Source organism: Eschscholzia californica, unplaced genomic scaffold (assembly GCF_041429995.1).
Source record: "Eschscholzia californica isolate CP2 unplaced genomic scaffold, dmEscCali1.0.p SCAF_2, whole genome shotgun sequence".
Taxonomy (NCBI): domain Eukaryota; kingdom Viridiplantae; phylum Streptophyta; class Magnoliopsida; order Ranunculales; family Papaveraceae; genus Eschscholzia; species Eschscholzia californica.
In genome coordinates, this window is record NW_028238309.1 from 22,717,481 (window position 1) to 22,731,411 (window position 13,931).

General features: G+C 36.1%; 3 long non-coding RNA genes across 3 annotated transcripts; all 3 read left to right on the top strand.

Moving 5' to 3' along the window:
* The first annotated feature begins 3,177 nt into the window (after positions 1–3,177).
* On the top strand, positions 3,178–5,799 carry LOC147556950 (uncharacterized). The gene is made up of 3 exons (XR_015233669.1): positions 3,178–4,141; positions 4,925–5,237; positions 5,714–5,799. It is a non-coding gene; the product is annotated as an uncharacterized LOC147556950 (long non-coding RNA).
* A 3,488-nt stretch (positions 5,800–9,287) lies between these two features.
* LOC147556951 (uncharacterized) lies at positions 9,288–11,602 on the top strand. Its single transcript, XR_015233668.1, has 3 exons — positions 9,288–9,969; positions 10,639–10,751; positions 10,867–11,602. It is a non-coding gene; the product is annotated as an uncharacterized LOC147556951 (long non-coding RNA).
* A 357-nt stretch (positions 11,603–11,959) lies between these two features.
* On the top strand, positions 11,960–13,050 carry LOC147556952 (uncharacterized). Its single transcript, XR_015233665.1, has 2 exons — positions 11,960–12,456; positions 12,552–13,050. It is a non-coding gene; the product is annotated as an uncharacterized LOC147556952 (long non-coding RNA).
* The last annotated feature ends 881 nt before the right edge of the window (positions 13,051–13,931 follow it).

The following is a 13,931-nucleotide window of genomic DNA, read 5'->3' on the forward strand; positions in this document are numbered from 1 at the left end:
ATTATCTTTTATAGCGCTTGGATACATGTGGATCTTTGACGGGGGGGTTTCTATTTCAAGTCGATTAAGCCAATTGTTTAGATATATGTATTTTATGTAGGTTTTCATTGGGTTAAAATGTTTTATTAAATGGTTCCTTCACTTTATTCGAGGGACAATATTATGGTGTTAGCTACTAAAAACCGGATCATCTCCTATCGAGGAAAAGAGTAACACTTGAACTCTTGAAGGGGACTTTGAGGCTTTCTACACCAACTCGTTGAAGTTACATTTATCTGTTGGTGATATCTATGCAATAGGTTTACATATTAAATTACTTGAAGGACTTGTCAAAAGGCATCTGCTTATCATATCCTGCTTATTTTTTGTACTTGGTGACTTAGGACTCTAATGCAGAAAAGTTAGCTGGGGGAGTTTTCTATTTTCAGGTACTTAGTCTGTAGGTTCTATTTTGAGGGACTTGTCAAAAGGCATCTGCTTATCATATCATGCACGTTGAACAGCAATATTTTTTTACTTTATTTTTAGGAATATGTATTGAAGCTGTTGTTGGTGACCATCACCTGAGGTCAGAATGAGGAATACTTGGAGTTCCCTTTACTTTTCCTTCTCATTTGTTGGAAAATGTGAAATATTATTCTAGCTGGTTTGTTTGGCTGAGGATTTTTTATTTTCTCCGTTTTTGGTGTATATCTGATTTCAACGTTAAGCATACAGTTTCCTTCCACTTCCTTCAGGGTACAGGGTATGGAAGGCCCAAAAGTTTTATCCAGCTCATGTTCCAAGGGGAAAAGAATCATTGGATAACTTTCCTCAATTTGCTGTTTGTAACTTCATATGTGTTTGGCTGCTGCTATTTACATAGCTACTAAGAGCTATTTAGAGAGCTGGCTATTTGTAGATACACTTTTTGCTATTTATATCAGAGAGTTCAACTTCATCACAACTTATGAGGTATTTAGAATTATACCCCTATTTTACAGATAGGTCCTTCCCTCCATCTAAAACCCTTAATATCTTCCCTCCAAAAATTCTTAAAGCCATTCTTTCAACTTTTATCTTGATGTGTTAGGGTTTCAAGGCTTCTTTAGGTAGTTTTCTTAGAAATCTTGTTATAGATTTCTCTTGAATCATATATACTCATGGAAGTAGACTTCTCTTTAGCTCTTTAGGTTGTTTTCAAAGAAATCTTGTCATAGAAGAAGATGAGATTTTGTTGCCATCTTTTTTGTTGGTTCTGGCTGAAAAATTTCGATTTAAATTCGGTGGTTCCTGCCGAAAATCCATATTTATTTTTGTTGCCATATTTATCTTATAGTTTTTGTTGTTTTTCAACGAATTTTTTTTTTGGTAAAAACGTCACCGAAAATGCTCTTCGTTCTAAGGGCATTATTTCACCGAAAATTTGGGTCTTCATAAAAGTTCGGAAAAAAATGTTGACCTAGAAATCTAAGTTCTGTTTTGGAATAATCACCACAAATTAGTTTATCTTACCTCTAAAGTTATGTCTTCACTTAGAATGTTGTTTATATGAGTTCAATGAAGAGTTGTAGTTGCGTTCTTCTATATCAAACTCTTCCATTAATGAAGCTTCTTGACCACCAAGCTACTCCATTAATGTACCTTCCTCATTGTTATTTTCTGCCTATCTGTTTTTACAATTGTGCACTGAAGTTACCTTATTGGTTGCACTCTGTTTCTAAGTCTTTTTCTAATTAATCTTGTTCCTTTTCAACTTTTAGCCGGAGTTATCTAGATTAAGTTGCTTGTGTAGAAAAACGTTCATTCTTCTTGATTTATTCTTATTCAAGCTGAATGAAGTTCCCATTGCCACCTATTTTTGCTAATTTTTTCACGTCATTTCTAGGGATTTGCATTGTGGTGGATGCTGCTGTCCATACTCAACCACCTTAAGCTAAAAAGAGAAACAGGTGAAATTCCCATTGCCACCTATTTATGGGTTTTAGTTTGAGGATACGTATTCTTGTGAAGAGGGATGACCCTCCTGATAATAAACGAGAGAGAGAGAGAGAGAGGTCGATTGAGACCGAGATAGAGAGAGAGGTCGACTGAGACCGAGAGATGGAGAGTGAGATGATGAAGTACATAGAGATTGTAAAGACAGTTGACAGTTAATTCTCTTTGTATTGATGATTAACTTTAGTGTACACAAGTATATGTAGGGATACAAAGAATATAGGGTTTCCTAATAAAGAGATATTGGCTCTAACCTAAAGAGATAGAGGTCGAGTGAGAACGAGAGATGGAGAGTGAGATGATCAAGTACAAAGAGATTGTAATTGACAGTTAATTCTCTTTGTATTGATGATTAACTTTAGTGTACACAAGTAGTATATATAGGGATACACAAAGAATATAGGGTTTCCTAATCAAGATATATTGTTTCTAACCTAAAGATACAACAATTAGATACTTCTAATATGAATATATATTTTAAAAAAAGAGCCATTCCTACTTTTCCTGTATTCCTGTGTTATCATGGGGAAGGCGGTGGCTTTAAACCTAACTGCATTCTTTCTTCTTGTCGCGTTATTAGAACTTATATATATTTATTTCGCTTTATTGTTTGGTAGGAGTTAAATCAACAGTGAGTTAATTATGCTGTATTCTCTGTCTTTCCTAACTTGATTTTTAAACTTTTGTTCTTGTTAGATGAATAATAATTGAAGCATGCACAGTTTATTTGATTTTCAAAGGGATATTTGAGTTGGACTTACTCCAAGTAGATAAGAGTTAGTTGTCTCGAGGGGTTTGTCCTACTTCACACTTCTCTGGAACGTACAAAATCCATAGATCAACTGACAGTATTCCTCTAATATCCCTCAGGAAAACAGTACTCTTAAAATTATTTTTGGGTTTCGTGTGTAATATTTGGGTTTCTTTTTATTACATAAGACATTTTGTTGTTTGTGTTATTGGTTGGTGTTGGGGATGACAAGTGTTAGTGAAGACATTTTCTTTGGAGAAAGTTCCATTTGGATATGCCTCTAAACTTGAGTCCTTTAAATTAATTATGAGGTGTTCATCTTGGAAGGGGGTATACTGAAGTTTGACTTCGCTTCTTTAATTTATATACTTGTTAGAGGAACCATAATTTTGAAGCATGTAAAAGCTCACTTGATTTTCTCATGAAGGTTTGAATTGAACTTGCTCCAAAGAGATGTTATGTCAACCAACTGGGGTTTACCTATTTTAAATGGATTTCTTACTTCATCTTTGGTTTTATCATTCTCGATGAGGATGTTCGCGTTTTCGTGTCCTCAGGGAACAGTGCACTATTCAATATCCTTCACAACTTCTACTTTCTAACAGATCATGTCCTAAGAATCTTGCTTTATCTTTTCATTCCCTTAACATGTGAGGTCCTCCGCGTTATTTGTCGGTTTCGAGGATGATTGGTGTTTAAAGGAGACGTTTATTTGTTTTCTTGAAAGATATTTGTCCCACCGAGTTTCCTTTGGGTTCTAAAATTCTGTCTGTTTCGACAAGTAATGAGTTAATTCCTAATCCTATTACCTATCTAAATATTTTTCAGGAATTCATATTATTCACAATCTGATTCTCGTCTTCCCTCGTGCCCTTGGGGAGAAACAGTACCTCAAATTTCTTTGTTCTCTTACACAGCTAGCATAAATTGAGAAATTTGCTTTACATCTTTTCAGTCCCTAACATGTTGTCTGGACTTGTTTTTTAATAGTTGGTATTTTATGGTATATCAGGTTTATGCAGAAACCTTAATGTGTTTTCTTCGAGAGGGGAACCTGTCCAAAGTTTCAACTCGATGAAGGGGGTTTTGTGCCAAAGTTTCACGTGGGTATAAAATATTCGTCGTTGTTGTTTAGGTTTCTTTTGTTTACATTTTTTGGACTTTGTTCATCTTGTCGGTTGTTTTATAGGGCTTTGACACATGTGGAGGACTCTTGGTTATTTGAAGGGGGTTTTCTATTTCAAGCTGATCATACTCTAGGGAGTCAATTCCAGCACTCATCTTATCCTTCATATTTTTTTGGAGTAGAAATTGCTCCGAAAAATGAGTCAGCCTATCAGGAGGGAGTTTTCTATATTAAGTTGGGTGTGGAAATTTGTTAATTCGTCTTTGTTTATGCTTATTCAGTTGAAGGTACAAAATTTTCACTTCTTTTTGGGATTTGCATTACAGTGGTTGCTGTCGTCCATACTAACCTTAAGCTAGAAAGAGAAACATTTGGAGCTCCTATGGCCTCCTATTTATGGATTCTGCTCAATCTCGTTGAGTTTTGTTCTCATTTCTTAGACAGTGTGTATGATTCCCGAGTGTAATCATGTCGAAGATATCTTTATGTGGGAAATTGTGGAAATGTATTCCAGGCTTCCAGCACACTACACAATGCCTCTTAATTGTTTTTAGGGGGTTTTCTGAAAGTTAAGTTTACTCTTTCCACTTCTTTTCCTATTCATATTAAAAATTCTTTCACCTTGTCTTAGAATATGCACTGTTGGGTATGGAAGAGCTCACCTGATGGAAAGAGCAGCGTTTACATTTCTTATTGTACACCATCTTTCTGAGTCCCGTTAGCTTGTTCCATTGAATTCTTTTTTTTGTGGCGTGAAGACCATCTTTCTAGATCTCCTTTTTCAACCGGCGGATTAGGTTTTCACGGTGTCTTGCTTTCTTTTTGAAGGGGGGTTTCTACACGAACACGTAAAGGATGCATAAAATTATTTCAAGAAATGTTAGGGCGGTGCCTGGTATTTAGCAGTCATCTTGATCCTTCGTTTTCTAGGACTAGAAATTGTCCTGGAAAATGACCCAGTCTCTATGGAGGGAGTTCTCTATATTAAGTTGTTTTTTTGGAAATTTGTTACTTCTTCTTTGTTTATTCCCATTCAAGGTGAATTTACACAATTTTCATTGTATTTTTAGGGAATTGCGTTAAGGGGGATGTTGCTGGTCATACAACCACCTTACGCTAGAAGAAAACTTTTGGAGTTCCCTTTGCATCCTATATATGGGTTCTGCTCAATCTTGTTAAGTTTCTCTTCTCCTTTCTATGAGAGTTGTATGTTTCCAGTAGATTTGAGTTTGGGACTCGAAATGTTGTAACTTCAATTTTTTTTTCTTTTGTGCTGCATATCTAGCGTACAGTTTCCTTCTACTTTCAGGGCACAGAACCAGGACAACCACAATTGGACATCTCTTCTCGATTCGTTGTCTGTATATGTCCTGTAATTGTGTGGTAAGTTAAGTTATTGGTTCCGGAAGATAAGGCTAGATGACTTTCTGAGTTATTGTCTCCATTGCGAAGTTATATGCTGTCTAGTGGACCAGTTTTAGTGGGTTTCTGAAGTGATGAGTATTTGCATGCTTGTTTCCGTTATTAGAGGGATAATAGCTTGCACCCAGGTTCTTTACTCTTGTTCTCTTCTTGGCTTCAGGGGTCTTCTCCTGGTGCACAGGTTTGATTTCATGTAATGCCACTGCAGTGGAAGAATTTGTGGTGATTCGTTCATTTGTATCATGAAGTCCTCACTAGCTTGATGTTCTAGTTGTCTAGTTAGGTTGTTATGTTTTGTTAGTTATCTATTTTTCGTTCAGCTATGCTTTTTTTTCTGCATCACTTAGTTTGTTCTATTTGGCTACTTTAAACTTTAAGTGATAACTATTTTGGTTGGATATTATTTGATGACAGAAACCATGCAATATTTGTTTCAGATGTGGTGTATCCAGTGTGTTATACTGTTATGTCGAGGTAGGAGTTGGACTCAATGTTGTGGTAGTACCTCCTCATGAGCCTGCCACGCCGAAGGTATTTGATTCAACCTCTGCTGCTCTGCAGTAACCATATTTGACTCTGGCAATGTGAATTTTTGTGCTTGTAATTGCCAACACGATCAGTTTTGAGATTTCAACATGATCTAGTCTTTCTATTAAAGAAAAATACTATTTACAAGAGTGGGAGTTTAGGCGACTGGATCTCTCACGATATCCAGGCCTCCCAGTTAACAACAACGTCTAAGACAGAAGAAAGATGCATTCTTAAAAGAGGGTAATTTTCATGTACATTTTCTTCCCGCAGATTTTGTGATGGAGTTGCCACTCTTATTCTTCCTGTAGTCCAGTGTGATCAGGGAGAAAGCTGTGGCTGTTCAAGCTTCCTGCGCTTTTTCTTTTTGTGGTCTTTTTTGTACTTGTAAGTGTTTATTTCACATTATAGTTTGGTAGGTGTAAAATCAACTGCGAGTTAATTTTGTTGTATCCGACGGGTCTTTCTTAACTTGCTTCTTTAATATTGGAATCATGCTGATACTTATTCGATTTTCTAAGGGATATTTGAATTGGACTTACTCCAAGATGATATGATTAAGTTTTCACCAGGCGTTTTTCCTACTTCCATGGATTCCATAAAAGTTTTCTCTAGGTTGGTCCTTCTCTAGGATGGTGTAACTATCTGTACCGATCACATCTGTTCTTCTTTATCTATATCTTGGAAGACCAGTTGACCGTGTTTTCCTCACGTTCCTCAGGTAAGTTGTGCTATTGATTTTTTTTTTCTTTCTAGCGCTAAATCTTATGCTATACCTTTTCGTTATCAAACAAGGCTAACATGTTTGGTCATCTTTTCTGTTATTTAGTAGTATCAAGGAGAGTTGGGGTATGTTAACTGGCTGGAGCTCAAGAGTTCGCCTGTACAGCTTGTTATTTTCAATTACTGATGGGTCTTTCATCTTAAAAGTTTGTTTCTGTTCTTTGTCTTGCTTCTCTGATTTTATCTTTGCAAGAGGAATAGCGTAAAATTTATTTGATTTGCACAGGCATCTTTGAATTGGACTTACTCTGAGGATATGTGATTTCGTTTGTTCTCAAGTGGGTTATCTATTTCACATGATAAATATATATTCCACTGCATCTAGATAATACAGATTCCAGTACATTTTACAATTGTTGGTTTATCCTTCTTTTACCATTTTATCTCTCTAGTACTTCTCAGGAATAGTGATATCCGTATACATATTGTTCGTGTTTCTCCCATGTCACTCAGAAAGATAGTATTATTAAATTTCTTTTTGGGAAGGCCAGTCTTTTCTGCCACGTTGATGTTGGGAGGCAATGGTCACAAAATATTTTGTCTCTTCTTTCTTAAGGCTGTTTTGGATAGTTCTAATTTCTAAGTACTCACTTGAGTTCCTTTGTTTGCTAAGACCACTTGGGATCAATAAAGTAAGCGAGTGAAGGGGGCTTTTGAACTTGCTTCTTTGTTTTTCGTACTTCGTTAATGAAGAGTTACAAGTAACGCGTTTGAAATTCCTACATTTTAGTAGGTATTTGCAACTTCAACGAACTCCAATGGGACGCGATCTGGTTTCCTCTCAAGGGTGGTTTCCTTAATTGTGACGTTCAAAAAGAGATCCTTTTGTAAGGGATTTTATTCCTAATTACATATTCGAAATACAAAAACATTGGATTTGTTTGATGCTTTTCGGGGTTTTCTTATTCTACATAAGTTCCACAAAATTCTTCTTTATGGCTAGTTCTTAATTTTCTCCGTAGGTAACTAACATTAAATATATTTATTACTTCTCCGGATCATGTCCCTTGGGGAAAAGTACACTGTTACATTTCCTTTTCAGTGTTTTATTTAATATCTTTCTCTATCTCTTCATTCCCTAACGTGTGAGATTCTCTTTAGTGATATTTGTAAGTTTTTCTCTTCTCAAGTCCCACTCTAAGTTACGCCTTAAATAGTTGCATATTGTTGCTTTATGAAGGCGTTTCCCATTTAGAAGGCGTTTTTTGTCTTTTGGCTTTCTTCTTTGTTCCTGCTAGAGTAATAGCAATTGGAGCATGTGAAGTTCGTTCGATTTTTTACTGGCAGCTTTGCAGTGCCTTACTCCTAGGAGATCTAATCTGGTTTGCGGTCAAGAGGGTTTTCCTATTTTACATAGGTTTTACTGCATTCTTCTTCCCTATTGTTTGTTTATCCTTTTCTACCAGGGTTTTTCACTTTATCTATTTTGATCAGTGACATTTTATCTATTTTATACTTTCTGGAATTGTGATATGCAAAACCAGGGTTTTTCGTCTTTTTCTTATGCATCTTTGTTATGGGAAGGCTTGCCTTTTTTTTCCATGTTGATTTTGGGAGGCGATATGTTACAAAGTGTTCTATTTCTTCTTCGTTTTCAATAGTTTTAAGTACTCATTTTAGTGTATTGGTTTCGTAGGACGGCTGGATCAGTTTTAAAAGTTAGTTGTGTGAAGGGCGCTTTCTTAAGTTTTTGTCTCTAATCGAAGTTATTTGGATTTGAACTAGATTTAGTGGGTTTCTGATGCGATAAGTATTTGCAGGTTTGTTTACATTATTAGCTTGTGCCCATGTTGTTTACTGTTGTTTTCCTTCTTGGTTTCATTTTGGTCTTCTCCTGGTGCCCAGGTTTGATTTCACGTAGTGCCACTGCAATGGATGACGTTATGGTGATTTATTTTTTGTATCTTTAAGTCCTCTGTCCTCACATGCTGGATGTTCTAGTTTTCTAGTTAGGTTCTCTTTTGTTATTTATCTGGTTTTGCTTCATCTATGCTTATCTTTTGCATCCGTTTGTTCTTAATTGACTAGTTTAAATTGTAAGTGAGAACTATTTTCGTTGGATGTTATCTGGTGAGAGACTTGACATGACTTATTTGCTTCAGCACGTAGTATTTTATTTCGAAGTAGGAGTTGGAATGATTGTTGTGATACTGCCTGCACATGAGCCTGGCACCGCCAAGGCATTCGGTACTACCTCTACAGCAACCATTTTTTACTCCAGCAATTTGAAGTTTTGTTCTTGTAATTGCCGACGTCTAGTTATCTAGTTAGGTCCATATCAGATTTGAAACTTCAACATGATCACGTCTTCTTGTTACTGTTAAAGAATCTGTCGTTCCCTTGGGTTTTTTACGGTTAATATAGAATTTGTTGAGATAACTGGGTATTGCTGCTTGCATAACTTTAGAACATCATCTTAGTCGGTGGAAAGTTCGGAATGTTTATCGTTTTGCTTAGATATCTTTATAAAGCTTTGGGATACCAAACTGTGATAAACGGATTGCTTTTTTTTTTTCTCAGGGATGTGTGAATTGGACTTGCTTTAGGATATCCGTTTCTTGCTTTGTGAACCGAGGTCTTTTTTTTCTTATCTTCTATTGTTCCATAGAAATTTTGTTCCTTACTGTTGATTTAGGGAATGTGTAGTAATGCAAATACAGAAATGGTAAATCTACTTAATCCTTCTTCAGGAACCTGCAATACTAGAGTTGAGTGTACAATATTTTCACTTCATTGTGTGATTTGCATTACAGTGGTTGCTGCTGTCCATACTAACCTTAAGCTCTGCTGAATCTTCTTGATTTTTGTTCTCATTTCATGGAGAATTTGTATGTTTCCTGTAGATTTTACTCATAGATTGGAAACCCTGTAACTTAGAATCTTTTTCTTTTGGGCCGCATATCTATTTTCAGCATGAATCATACAGTTTCCTTATACTTTCAGGGCACACAATTTGGACAACCAGAATATAGATTTGGGTCATGTCCCGAGGGGAGAAGAACAATTGGATGTCTCTTCTCGATTTGCTCTTCTTATGTGTTCTGTAATTTTGTATGTTGAGTTATGTTATTGGTTGGGGAAGATAAGGCTCGATGGCTTTCCTAAGTTTTTATCTCTGTTTCGAAGTTGTATGCTGTCTAATGGACCATTTTTAGTAGATTTCTGATTTGATGAGTATTTGCAGGCTTGTTTCCATTTTTATCGGGATAATAGCTTGTGCCAGGTAGGAGTTGGAATGAATGTTGTGGTAGTGTCTCCACATGTGCTTGGCACCGCCAAGGCATTCGGTATTGCCTCTGCAGCAACCAGTTTTGACTCCAGCAATGTGAAGTTTTGTGCTTGTAGTAGCCGATGTCTAGTTATTTACTTAGGTCCATATCAGGTTTGAAACTTCATCATGATCTTGTCTTTTTGTTGCTGTTAATTGGAATCCGCCGTGCCCTTGGGGTTTTCACTGTTAGTATGGAATTTGTTGACATAATTGTGCATAGCTGCTTTTTTAACATCAGAACATCGTCTTTGTTGTTGGAAGGTTTGGAAGGTTTATCTTTAAAATGCTATAGAATATCACATTGTGATTAATGGATGGCTAATATGGTTGCCTTCATTTAAGTGTCTTTCCAAAATCTACCTGACATCTTTAACAAGTATATTTTTGCCAAGTTGAGATGGGTTTGAATTGATTGTTCTTTTATAAGCGGGAAGCTATTGGTAAATCCCAACATGGAGGGACTTTTGCTTATGAGATGTAAAAGGTTTTAGTTCCTTCTCAAGCTTTCTCCATCATTTTTCTAATTGATTTGCTTGAGGGTGTTTTCTTGAATGAAAATGTTGATTTTCGTGTGCATTATCTTTCCTCGAGATCTTTGTGATGGAATAGTCACTCCCATTCATTTTTAGTTCTGTGTGGTCATAGGAACGCCGTTACTAATTTGCTATTAAAGCTACCTGCACTTTCTCTATTTGTGGTATTTTTTAATGTAGTGTTTATGTCGCATTATTGTTTGGTAGAAGTGAAATGAAATGTGAGTTAATTGTGCTGTATTTGCAGGGTCTTTCTTACCTTGCTTCTTTGAATAATTGAAGCGTGCCGAAATTTATTGATTTTCCAAGAGATTTTTGAATTGGACTTATTCCAAGAAGATATGATTAGGTTCCCCCCAGGTGTTTTTCCTACTTCCAAGACCAAGAGGTTTTTGTTCTAATTCATTTTTGTCTTCCTTTTTTGAGTGTATCTACTTTCGACGTTAAGCGTACGATTTCTTTCCACTACTTTCAGGGTACAAGATAGGAGGACCACAATTTATTCTAGCTCATGTTTCAAGGGGTCAAGAATCTTGGGTAGCTTTTATCAGATTGCAATCGTATTTGTTCAGACATATGTGTATATAAGTTACCTGATTGATTGCACCTTGTTTCTAAGTTTAATGCTAGTTAATGGTCTAGTTTTAGTGGATTGGTATATCGGTTATTGTATCAGTATTTGCAGGCTTGTTGCTTATCCAGTTTTAGCCGGAGTGTAATTCGTGCCCAGGTCCTTCACACTTGTTTCCTTTTAAGTTTCTGCCATCTGGAAGTGTCAGACGATATGTTTTCTGGGGAATGAAGATCTTAATGGAGATGTGAACTGGATTGACATTGATCATTTCAGCTCGGTACAATAATACAACTTACTGACGGGGTTCGGATATAGTGAACTTGACCTTATCTTGGTGGGTCTGTTCAATGGTCCTTGTCTAAGATATACCTTGGTGCTATAGCTACTATACCTTTCGGATCCTTTATTGTGATTAGTACTTGTGTGTATCATAAGGTACGTTCACATGCTGGATATTCTAATTTCTTACTCTTGTCATTGACTGCTTCAAATCCTGAGTGAAAAAACTATTCTGGATGAAAGTTTATTTGAAAGAGATTTAACATAAACGATTTGTTTCAGATGTGGTGTACTGTACAGATTGTCTTAGTATAATATGGGGCTAGATTTTCATTCTTGATCGGTTGGTTGCTTCTGCAGATTTGATATCTATGCAATTTTGAAATTTCAATTGTCATTCGAATCATCTATACATTGAATTCAACTGTACACCGCATTGAGTTTGTTTTCCGCTTCTGCAGATTTATTTCATCTTTTTCACTGCCATCTTCTTTATCCCCGCTAGCATTTTTCTGCCACATTGATGTTGGGAAATGAATATGATTTCGTTTCAAGGGGTTTTTCTAGTTTATGAAGTTGTTTAAGAGATCTTTTCTCCCCAAAAATAATGGTTCTTACTTAGTATTTTTCAGGAATCAGAAACAATTGAAATGATTCCCGTGCATCCCTCTGGTGGAGCGAGCAGAACCATAAAAAGTATTAAAGTTTCTACCATGTTAATTTCTTTTGTCCACTTGAGTTTTCAACTAGCATAAATTGAGAATTTTACTCTATTATTTATTCCTTTTGCACCCTTCTTTTTATTGTTGGCACTCTAGGACAACTGAGCTCTAGAGAGACGTTCATTATTTGAACTGAAAGAGGTTTTTGAGTCAAATTCAGTGGGGTGAAGGGGGTTTTCTGTCTCAAGTTAAGTTTTGTTATAGCTCCAAAAGTTTTCTTTCTGTGTTCTCAGGTGTCTACCATTACGTGTCATGGACTTGCTTCATCTTGATTGATTGTTTTATAGCGATTGGATACATGTGGATCTTTGAAGTGGATTTTTTTTTTTATTTCGAGTTGATTTAGTTGATTGTTTAGATATTTGTCTGGTATGTATATTTTTATATGGTTCCAATGTTTAATCAACCGCTAATTCTTCACTTTATTACAGGCACAGCATTATGGCTTGTTAGCTACTAAAAATCGGATCATCTCCTATCATGGAAAAATGTAAAACTTGAACCCATGAGAAGTTTAATTTAGTTTAATTTGTTCATTTGGTAGTTCGTATGGAAGTAATCTTTCCATGCGGAACTCTTTTTCAGGCTTGGAGGACAATGACATTCAACTGTTTCCAGGGTGCTCCAGTTGGAATGCCAGCTAAATATGAGTATTTGTCTTGATCATTGGGTTTCTAAGTATTTTCTGAGACTTTCTTTCTGTAGGGGATTAGCTTTACATAGGGAGTTCTTCGATTTGTTCTTGAAGGGGGCTTCTACACCGACTCATCGAAGTTATATTTTTCTGTTTGGGGTGTCTATGCTATCATTTTTTACTTTAAGGACATGTCAGAATGAATCTGCTTATCATAGCATTTTTTATCGTTAGTGTTTTAAGACTGTCATGTTGAAAAGTTACTTGGTCTATCTTGAGTGCGTTTTTTATTTTTTGTTACTTGGTCTATGTTGAGGGAGTTTCCATGTTGAGTTGCTTAGTTTGCAGTTTGTATGTGTTCTTACAATCGTGTATTGAGGTTACCTTATGGGTTGCACTCTGTTTCTAATTAAGTTGTATGCTTATTAATGGTCTAGTTTTAGAGGATGTGTACATCAGTGATGTTATCAGTATTTGCAGTCTTGTTCCTTTTCCAGTTTTAGCGGCAGTGCATAATTTGTGCCCGGATTCTATAACCTTGTTTCCTTGTTCACTTTTCTGCCTTCCGAAGGTTCTACTGGATCTGTTTTTTCTGGGATACGATTTGAATTGGATTGGTAATTGGCCATTTCAGCGTGGGTAGAGTAAGACAACTTACTAACAGAGGTGGAATTTAGAAATTCGACTTGATGGTGTCGTGCACTCGTGCTATCTGTTGAATGCTCTTTCTCTAAAATATATCCTGGTCATTTTCAGTGCATCATTTCTGGTTTTAATTCTTTGTTGCTATAGGAATATGCAATATATATTATAAAAAAGTTCCTCGGGAAGTCGGTGTCTATTTGAAAGATTGGGCTTTCTCTGTTTTGATCAAAAAGGGGGTTCTCTAATCTAATAGCTCTTCTCTTTCATTTTGTTCTTGCTTTGGATGAGGATGATCCTTTTTAATGAAACATTGGTAAAGGTTTATGCATTTTCTTTGTGAGGTATCTTTGTGATGGAATAGCCACTCCTATTCTTCTTCTAATCCTGTGCTTTTCACGAGGTAAATTGTGCTATTAACTTTTGTGTCTTGCATGTGAACTTTTAGTGATCGTTCTATGCCATCTTGTTCCTTACCAAGGCTAACATGTTTTGTCTTGCGGTGTGTTAGGTATTGGTACGCAGGACAACTGCTGTCTTATTTTCTGCTGGGGGTGTCGACTTCGCCTCTTAACTTTTGTTTTCTCCAGTAATTGATAAGTTTTCCATTTAAAAATATTTTTCTGTCTCTCGACTTTCTTCTTTCTTCTTGCTAGAGGAATAACACGCTCCTTTGATTTTCGTAGCCA